Source organism: Oncorhynchus kisutch, linkage group LG10 (genome assembly GCF_002021735.2).
Source record: "Oncorhynchus kisutch isolate 150728-3 linkage group LG10, Okis_V2, whole genome shotgun sequence".
NCBI classification, from domain to species: domain Eukaryota; kingdom Metazoa; phylum Chordata; class Actinopteri; order Salmoniformes; family Salmonidae; genus Oncorhynchus; species Oncorhynchus kisutch.
In genome coordinates this window covers 13,657,916-13,668,630 of record NC_034183.2, presented here as the reverse complement: position 1 = coordinate 13,668,630, position 10,715 = coordinate 13,657,916, and positions in this window count along the sequence as shown.

Sequence of the window (10,715 nt, the reverse complement as noted above, 5' to 3'; positions counted from 1 at the left end):
TTCTATTTTCTCAATAACATTAAAATCAGCATTGAAAAAAGGTGCACGTTTAAGATTATTCCACCTGAGCAAGTCTGACCACAGATCAGAGACCACTATGATGACACACCAAATGCGTTTGATGGATCCTTTTTGTCTTCTTCTAATGCCTCTTAAGGGGAAAGTAATCCCATTACATTACACACACACACACACACACACACACACACACACACACACACGCACACACGCACACGCAAACACAGACACACACGCACACACGCACACGCACACGCAAACACAGACACACACACACACACACACACACACACACACACACACACACACACACACACACACACACACACACACACACACACACACACACACACACACACACACACACACACACACACACAGACACACACAGACACACACACACAGACACACACAAACACACGCACACGCACACACACACACACACACACACACACCTTTTGACCTCTTCGCCACCTCTCGTCATCTCTCATACACTTACACATTTCATGATCTCCACACACACACAAAGGTGACAGAAATAGCGGCGTAGGGCACACAATTTCCACTAGTGCTGTTTTGTCTGTGGTTCGACACTCACAGACTACTGCCAGTGGATTGTGCAACAAAGAGAGACAGAGAATGTCATTAAGACAAGAGAATGGGCTGAACAGAGGAAATGAAGAAAGGAAAAAAACCCAGTTGAGACATCTACCACTCCCCCCTCCCTTTCCCTAGGCCTCTTCTGTGCATTCCTAGACTTTATTGTGTGTTATCCTCAATGGTTTTACTAATGTGCATGCATGGTTTTTCAAAATGTATGTGTACTTGTTTTTTTAAATGGTTGAATTAATAAACTAAACGAAGTACCAAAATCAATTATTCACTGTATGTTTTTCTCCTTCAGATGGGTCACGTCATTTCAGGTGGTGACGGTAACATGTGGGCTGGTGAATATTCATCCATTCACATCCCAAGTAGATTCTGTGCTACATTCATGAAGCAGACGTCAGATCAATATGGTGGGCACAATTAGGCCTTTCTGTGTCATGGGCTCATCATAGGCCGGTGTTCCTAGGCTAGACAAAGCCTGAACCACTTCAATCAGTGGTTTTAGCCAAATCATCAACATCTAGAGTAGACTTTGGACATAACAATGTATATGTAACATTACATTCAAAGGTTTAATAAAGCCTCGAACTCTTTACAAACCTTTTTTTTATATTGTCACCAATTTTATTGCATCACATTTGCTTACGAGTATACATTACAGTGCCTTGCGAAAGTATTCGGCCCCCTTGAACTTTGCGACCTTTTGCCACATTTCAGGCTTCAAACATAAAGATATAAAACTGTATTTTTTTTGTGAAGAATCAACAACAAGTGGGACACAATCATGAAGTGGAACAACATTTATTGGATATTTCAAACTTTTTTAACAAATCAAAAACTGAAAAATTGGTCGTGCAAAATTATTCAGCCCCTTTACTTTCAGTGCAGAAAACTCTCTCCAGAAGTTCAGTGAGGATCTCTGAATGATCCAATGTTGACCTAAATGACAAATGATGATAAATACAATCCACCTGTGTGTAATCAAGCCTCCGTATAAATGCACCTGCACTGTGATAGTCTCAGAGGTCCGTTAAAAGCGCAGAGAGCATCATGAAGAACAAGGAACACACCAGGCAGGTCCGAGATACTGTTGTGAAGAAGTTTTAAGCCGGATTTGGATACAAAAAGATTTCCCAAGCTTTAAACATCCCAAGGAGCACTGTGCAAGCGATAATATTGAAATGGAAGGAGTATCAGACCACTGCAAATCTACCAAGACCTGGCCGTCCCTCTAAACTTTCAGCTCATACAAGGAGAAGACTGATCAGAGATGCAGCCAAGAGGCCCATGATCACTCTGGATGAACTGCAGAGATCTACAGCTGAGGTGGGAGACTCTGTCCATAGGACAACAATCAGTCGTATATTGCACAAATCTGGCCTTTATGGAAGAGTGGCATGAAGAAAGCCATTTCTTAAAGATATCCATAAAAAGTGTTGTTTAAAGTTTGCCACAAGCCACCTGGGAGACACACCAAACATGTGGAAGAAGGTGCTCTGGTCAGATGAAACCAAAATTGAACTTTTTGGCAACAATGCAAAACGTTATGTTTGGCGTAAAAGCAACACAGCTCATCAGCCTGAACACACTATCCCCACTGTCAAACATGGTGGTGGCAGCATCATGGTTTGGGCCTGCCTTTCTTCAGCAGGGACAGGGAAGATGGTTAAAATTGATGGGAAGATGGATGGAGCCAAATACAGGACCATTCTGGAAGAAAACCTGATGGAGTCTGCAAAAGACCTGAGACTAGGACGGAGATTTGTCTTCCAACAAGACAATGATCCAAAACATAAAGCAAAATCTACAATGGAATGGTTCAAAAATAAACATATCCAGGTGTTAGAATGGCCAAGTCAAAGTCCAGACCTGAATCCAATCGAGAATCTGTGGAAAGAACTGAAAACTGCTGTTCACAAATGCTCTCCATTCAACCTCACTGAGCTCGAGCTGTTTTGCAAGGAGGAATGGGGGAAAAATTCAGTCTCTCGATGTGCAAAACTGATAGAGACATACCCCAAGCGACTTACAGCTGTAATCGCAGCAAAAGGTGGCGCTACAAAGTATTAACTTAAGGGGGCTGAATAATTTGGCACGCCCAATTTTTGAGTTTTTGATTTGTTAAAAAAGTTTGAAATATCCAATAAATGTCGTTCCACTTCATGATTGTGTCCCACTTGTTGTTGATTCTTCACAAAAAAATACAGTTTTATATCTTTATGTTTGAAGCCTGAAATGTGGCAAAAAGGTCGCAAAGTTCAAGGGGGCCGAATACTTTCGCAAGGCACTGTATGTATGCTGCATTCATGCATACCTTATAAAGGTTTTATGAAGAAGAACTGAACAACAGACATTTGTTTTGTTTCTTGTCAGAACAATATACAATTTAGCATTTGTATTTCAATGCAAATAGACAACATTTATTGTTCTGAACAATACAATTGCAGGGGTTTCCTTTACGTAATTACTTGATCGTAATACCCCCAAAATAGTCCATATTTTCACTTCCTGTGAGGAATGTAGTTGTAGAAAAGCGTGGGAGATCAGCAGTTGACCCTTTTTGTGTGGAAAGATGGCTGGATCTGTTTCCAGCGGGACCATTCTATGATCAATAGTTACAACTGCAACATTTGGTTAAGGGACTGTCAGCGCAAAAAGATTGAACTGTATCTTATTTGGACCTATACGGTCAGGGCCAGTGTTTATACATCTTCTCGGAGTAGGAGTTACGCCTTTTATATTAAGAGTCTATATCTTGACTCCTACTCTGTTAAATCACTGACATTAACAACCATAGACCTGCCACATGTCAACATATAGACAAACCATAGGCTGATTATAATGAGGTATTCTGTTTCAGATGGTATGGTCAATTTTTCAATTACTTGTATGTCTTCTAATATTGAACCTTTCTCTCACTTACGGTAGGACAACTCATTATTCACCACTAGATGGAGGTAGACACTGTGTTAGGGCTGGGATCTATTCAAGGGCTGGGGTCTATTCAATGGCTGGGGTCTATTCAATGGCTGGGGTTTATTCAAGGAATGGGGTCTATTCAATGGCTGGGGTTTATTCAAGGAATGGGGTCTATTCAATGGCTGGGGTCTATTCAATGGCTGGGGTCTATTCAATGGCTGGGGTTTATTCAAGGAATGGGGTCTATTCAATGGCTGGGGTTTATTCAATGGCTGGGGGTCTATTCAATGGCTGGGGTCTATTCAATGGCTGGGGTCTATTCAATGGCTGGGATTTATTCAAGGAATGGGGTCTATTCAATGGCTGGGGTTTATTCAATGGCTGGGGTCTATTCAATGGCTGGGGTCTATTCAATGGCTGGGGTCTATTCAAGGGCTGGGGTCTATTCAAGGGCTGGGGTCTATTCAATGGCTGGGATTTATTGAAGGCATGGGGTCTTTTCAAGGGCTGGGGTCTATTCAAGGAATGGGGTTTATTCAATGGCTGGGGTCTATTCAAGGAATGGGGTTTATTCAATGGCTGGGGTTTATTCAATGTCTGGGTGTCACGCCTTGGTCTTAGTATTTTGTGTTTTCTTTAATTATTTGTTCAGGCCAGGGTGTGACATGGGTTTGTGTGTTGTGTTTCGTATTGGGGTTTGTAGTATTTGGGATCGCGGCTGATTAGGGGTGTTGTATAGGCTTGGCTGCCTGAGGCGGTTCTCAATCAGCAGTCAGGTGTTTCTCGTTGCCTCTGATTGGGAACCGTATTTAGGTAGCTTGAGTTTCGCTTTGTCTTTCGTGGGTGATTGTTCCTGTCTCTGTGTAGTTTCACCAGATAGGCTGTATTAGGTTTCACGTTCCGTTTGTTGTTTTGTATTTATTAAGTTATTTCATGTATCGTCACTTTTTCTTCATTAAAGAACATGAGTAACCACCACGCTGCATTTCGGTCCGACTCTCTTTCAACAAACGAAGAACGCCGTTACACTGGGGTTTATTTATTCAAACAGTCAATGGAGGATTTGGCTTGAATTTTCATTAATGAAGATGGGAAGAAATGTATCAATAGCAGGCCATTTCCATTTCATGAAATAATGAATTGACTCCACCCCTGGGTTATGAAGAGAAGGACTCACACAACAACATTGCATTTAATGTTGTCTGCCACAGAAGGTCTTGATGTAATTACCTTGCCTATGATGTTTCCTATTATAGAATTGGTGTCTAGACCCAGACAACTACAAGTTAAAGAGGTCCTAAATATGATGTCTGTTTAATTTGTTTTACCCTAATTCTGAATGAACCACCATCATGAAAAGGTCTATAGGCACAATCTGTTCCTTGTATGTCCCCTGTGTGACAAAGAAGTTGGGCAGACACCAATATTTATTTGATCTCTAGATACCTTGAGCACAATTTTCCTTAGTTTGTTAATGAAATGTTTTAGGAAATAAGTACATGAGAACTATTGAGGGTAGGAGCCCCTTCCTTCCCTTATCAGTGCAGGTCAATAATTCACAATTCAGAATGACTGCTTGAACAGAAAGCTGAGTGTAATCATTCATAGATGCAGCCATAGTCAAAAGTTGTAAGCCTTTTCAGTGTTTCTGCAGCTGAGGGGAAGGACCTTGCTCACCACCTCATAACTCCCCATCACAATCAGATAGAGGGAGGACAGGAATGCCCAGTCAGCCATTTTTATGTTGTCTTGGAATGCAATAAAATGTTCCCCCTGTTAGCGGGTGTTTCTGCTGTTTCCACAGGAAATATTTAGGTTGGAGGAATGTGCTTTGATGGCACATGTATATGCACCAAACAGCATACAGTTAGTTTTAGTTAGTATTCCGTAACTACCAAAGAATGTTATTCCTACTTTCTCATGTAGTCCATATGTTTGTGTGACATGCCCATAACTTTTGTAAATAGATTGTAGATTTAGTAGACTTCTTGGGTGCTTTACATTATGAAAAGCACATGCAACTGCTGTGAGAGCTATTTTCAGAACTGTTGAAATAAAGATGAACTCTGACTGTACCATGATTTCTGCCATATGGTCTGTTAGAATATTCTACACTTTATTACAATGGTCGTCCATGGTAATATTCTGCACCTTATTACAATGGTCGTCCATGGTAATATTCTACACTTTATTACAATGGTCGTCCATGGTAATATTCTGCACCTTATTACAATGGTCGTCCATGGTAATATTCTACACTTTATTACAATGGTCGTCCATGGTAATATTCTACACTTTATTACAATGGTCGTCCATGGTAATATTCCACACCTTATTACAATGGTCGTCCATGGTAATATTCTACACTTTATTACAATGGTCGTCCATGGTAATATTTTACACCTTATTACAATGGTCGTCCATGGTAATATTCTACACCTTATTACAATGGTCGTCCATGGTAATATTCTACACCTTACCCACGTTGCACCTTATCCATATGCACCTTAGCCACACATTTCCTTTCCTGAAAACTGAAAGCATCTACTGTACCTGTGTGCGGAGTCTACCTTGTAGATGTAGTCGTGGGTTTTAACAGTACACAAATTCTGTGTAAAAAAATATTAAAAAGCTTTGTTACATTGTAACAGGTCTCTTTTGAACTGAAGCCATTGACCATTTGATGAAGTTCATTATGATACATGCCATCTGTTTTCATGTTTGAAACATAACACTCTTTGGTTAAAATCCTCCAGTTGAGAAGAGATAGTTAGCAGAGTGAGAGCGACTGCTAGAGATGGGTCCCCTCTATTTTTCTCTCTGCACTCGGCACCCCTGTGCCTGGCCTTTGTGCCATCTCCACTGCCTGACTTAGCCAGGTCAATGAGGAGGTGCCAAGCCAACAAAACAGGGGCATCTCTGGCCACATAGATACCAAGGGACCCAGGGGGGCTCCAAAGTGAAGGGCACTGCTGCACCCCAAAAACACATATAAAGAGGCATCTAGGAGAGAGGAGATCATCGTTTGACACTTATCGTTTCAAGAGGACCTGGACATGTGCCTCAGGATCCACAGGACAAGACTAGATCAGTAGAAGCTTGGAAAGAGGTATGTGAGACTTTAGATCCCTCAAACTCAACTCTGGACCTCGAAGCCAGTTCCAGTGCTTGTTTTCATTGTTCCCGTCGAATCAGGGACTGATTTAATTATCAGGTAGAACGGAAAACCACCAGGCTCTGGACTTCATAGGATAAGAGTTGAGTACCCCTGCTTTAGATCATAGCTAAGTCTTACTCGTGGTATTATATCCCGATTGGTGTTTTTAAATAATTGATGAAGGATTTTGAAGCTGATTCCTTGACCTTGTCACACCCTGATCAGTTTCACCTGTCCTTGTGATTGTCTCCACCCCCTCCAGGTGTCGCTCATTTTCCCTGGTGTATTTATCCCTGTGTTTCCTGTCTCTCTGTGCCAGTTCGTCTTGTATGTTTCTTAGTCAACCAGCGGTTTTCCCGTTCTCCTGCTTTTTGATATTCTCCTTTTTCTAGTCCTCCCGGTTTTGACTCTTGCCTGTTTCTGGACTCTGTTCCTGCCTGCCTGACCACGAGCCTGTCTGCCACTCTGTACCTCCGGGACTCTGATCTGGTTTTGACCTTTTGCCTGTCCATGACCATTCTCTTGCCTACACCTTTTGGATTAATAAACATTGTATGACTCCAACCATCTGCCTCCTGTGTCTGCATCTGGGTCTCGCCTTGTGTCATGATAGACCTGTCAATGTTTTAATTTGTTGTTTTATGATTTCCTTATAGTCCTTTGATTTCTATGCTTTTTTTAATAGATTACTTGTTGTTTTTCATGTTGTCTGTCTATAATTGTGTAATGACTTGGTGCTGCCTATCTTGGCCAGGACGCTCTTCAAAAAGAGATTTCAAATTTCAAAGAGCCCTTCCTGGTTAAATAAAGATCAAAATAATAATTAAAAAAATAACGAAGTAGTAAGCACAGCTCAGATCAAGCTTATTTCTATCATAAGACATATTCACTTCTACAGCTTTTCGTTTCACAGGCCTTACAGTACATATCATTCAGGGGGTCAAATTTGCAGCATCTGATAATGATAATATTTAAGACTTGCAGGATCATTAAGATTGAAACTCAGAGATGACGTATTGAGACAAAAGTATGGTGCCACAGTAGATGAACTGGTAGGGAATATGAATACAACCACCATCACATATGGGAATTATATTCACCAAACTGAAGAGGGGGGTAGAAAGACCACAAGATTTGAAGACTGGATCAAAGCTTTTGAACAGCCCACAAATGAGTTCATGGGTGGTGGTGTACATGCATACCGTGCGTGCACAATTTCATGTGTGAATTATGTAGGGAGGGTGTTATTAGAGCACAGTTTGTTATAATGTTAATGAGAACTGGAATAGTGACAAGTGCATCAAGTTCATGACAGGCCGACAATAGCCTGCTTTCATCAAGGCCAACCGGTTTCAGAGCCATGATTACACAGATAGGAACACAGACACACACGGTGGAAAGACCTTACACATGATATGCAGATCACAGGGATAGCATCAATAAACATCTCCCTGGATGCTGACTAGACTAGCGTTGGATCCAAAATAAGCAGAGAGAGAGTCTGACTCATCTGTTCTGCCCAGCACTGTGGTGCAGATTAGTGTCTCCACATGTTTACTTTTATTTCCACACTCGTTCTTTTCAACATTCAACCTCACGCCATCCCAGCTCCCCCAGAAGTACATTAACACATTGACTAAAGATCCACAGACAGTGCAGTGCTGGCCAGGACACATGCATGCACTCACACCTGCGCACCCTCCCAAACATGCACACATCCGGACACACAAACACACACACACACTTTAGGATACACAGTTTTGTTGCACAAATGTTACTGTAAACACTGTACAATTAATGTAATTGCGATATAATAACTATAACTATAATAACTCTTCCCTGTCCCTGCTGAAGAAAAGCAGGCCCAAACCATGATGCTGCCACCACCATGTTTGACAGTGGGGATGGTGTGGGCCTCTTGGCTGCATCTCTGATCAGTCTTCTCCTTGTATGAGCTGAAAGTTTAGAGGGACAGCCAGGTCTTGGTAGATTTGCAGTGGTCTGATACTCCTTCCATTTCAATATTATCGCTTGCACAGTGCTCCTTGGGATGTTTAAAGCTTGGGAAATCTTTTTGTATCCAAATCCGGCTTTAAACTTCTTCACAACAATATCTCGGACCTGCCTGATGTATTCCTTGTTCTTCATGATGCTCTCTGCGCTTTTAACGGACCTCTGAGACTATCACAGTGCAGGTGCATTTATACGGAGACTTGATTACACACAGGTGGATTGTATTTATCATCATTAGTCATTTAGGTCAACATTGGATCATTCAGAGATCCTCACTGAACTTCTGGAGAGAGTTTGCTGCACTGAAAGTAAAGGGGCTGAATAATTTTGCACGCCCAATTTTTCAGTTTTTGATTTGTTAAAAAAGTTTGAAATATCCAATAAATGTCGTTCCACTTCATGATTGTGTCCCACTTGTTGTTGATTCTTCACAAAAAAATACAGTTGTATATCTTTATGTTTGAAGCCTGAAATGTGGCAAAAGGTCGCAAAGTTCAAGGGGGCCGAATACTTTCGCAAGGCACTGTATATGACAATTGAACACACATGGTGACGATATGCCACATATATACACACACAGTATATATATTCTTTTCTTACCACAAACTATTGATGAGGTACTCATTTCATTTTAGCTGCTCCCAGTATTTTATGGGAACAAATTCAAATAGTTTGCTGATTATTTTCCGTGCAAAATTGCAGTTCATATGTCAAAGTATGAAAGATATATGAACTGAAAGCTTGTGATGATACAATACATAACTGTCAGTATTGCTAAGTAATGACACTAATAGAGAATAATGTATAACATTTTTATAATGACTGATTGAACATAGTCCCTATGTACACGGACAGATCATGCTATCCTATAGCAAGTGTTTAGGATAGTTGCTTCGTCTGCTCATTGAAGTTTTAAGAGAAAGGTTAGCTTCCATTCTCAAAGTTCACCACTGCTACATTCATCTGGAATCAATCAGCACAGTCAGGAAACTTGGCTCCCATTTGAGTGCAATTGTGTCTCTTTGAGGAAAGACATGACATCAAATGTGGAGTCTTTTGTCCGTTTTGACCGTTTTTGTCCGTTTTTTTTTTGGGGGGGGGGGGGTCTTTTTAGTGGCCAGGACGAGTGGTGTTTCTGGAGGCACTATGACTCTTTGTGGTTTGAGGACGGCCTGAGAGACTTCACCACAGACTGTTTGTCTTGGGCAGTGATTACTATACAGTTTGACCGTCAAAGCATGGTACAGGACGCCCTGCCTAAAGCCTTTTCCTCTTCAGTTATAACTACATATTCATTTTCAGGAATTCTGTGGAGTGGCACAGTAGTTAATTACCCAAAACATCAACAACCATATGGTTCTTTCTGGTTTGAAACATTTATGAATAACAAAATAAGTTTGAAAATCCCCCAGAATCAGTTACTGGTCAAAATTATACCGAAATCTATCTTGATTATTGTCTATCTCATATTTATATATTTCTTAATTCCATTCTTTTACTTTTAGATTTGTGTGTATTGTTGTGAATTCTTTTTTAGACTACTGCACTGTTAGATACTACTGCACTGTTGGAGCTAGGAACACAAGCATTTCGCTACACCCGCAAAAACATCTGCTAGATATGTGTATGTGACCAATAGGATTTGATTTGATTTGACAACATACAATGAGCCCGTTGCCTGTACATACAAAGCTGCTTTCCTAGGAGTGAGTGAATTCTTAAATTAATGGAGCAATCACATTCCCATCAGTGGTTTCCCTTTCTCCTGCTCCGTGTTAGCGGTGGGCGAAAATGACTGCTGACTTTCCATGTCTCTCTTGGAGACAACCTCAGTAGCCATGTATCCCGAGAGTGGGGTCATGGTTTTTCTCTCTGCACTCGGAAAAAGGGAACTGCAAAGGGAGAGGGCGCCAATTGCAATTAGATGTGGGGGGATCTTACATAAGAAACTGGAAAGAGTTTTCTAGAAAATAATGTGCGTGCCCATGTGTGTGTGTGG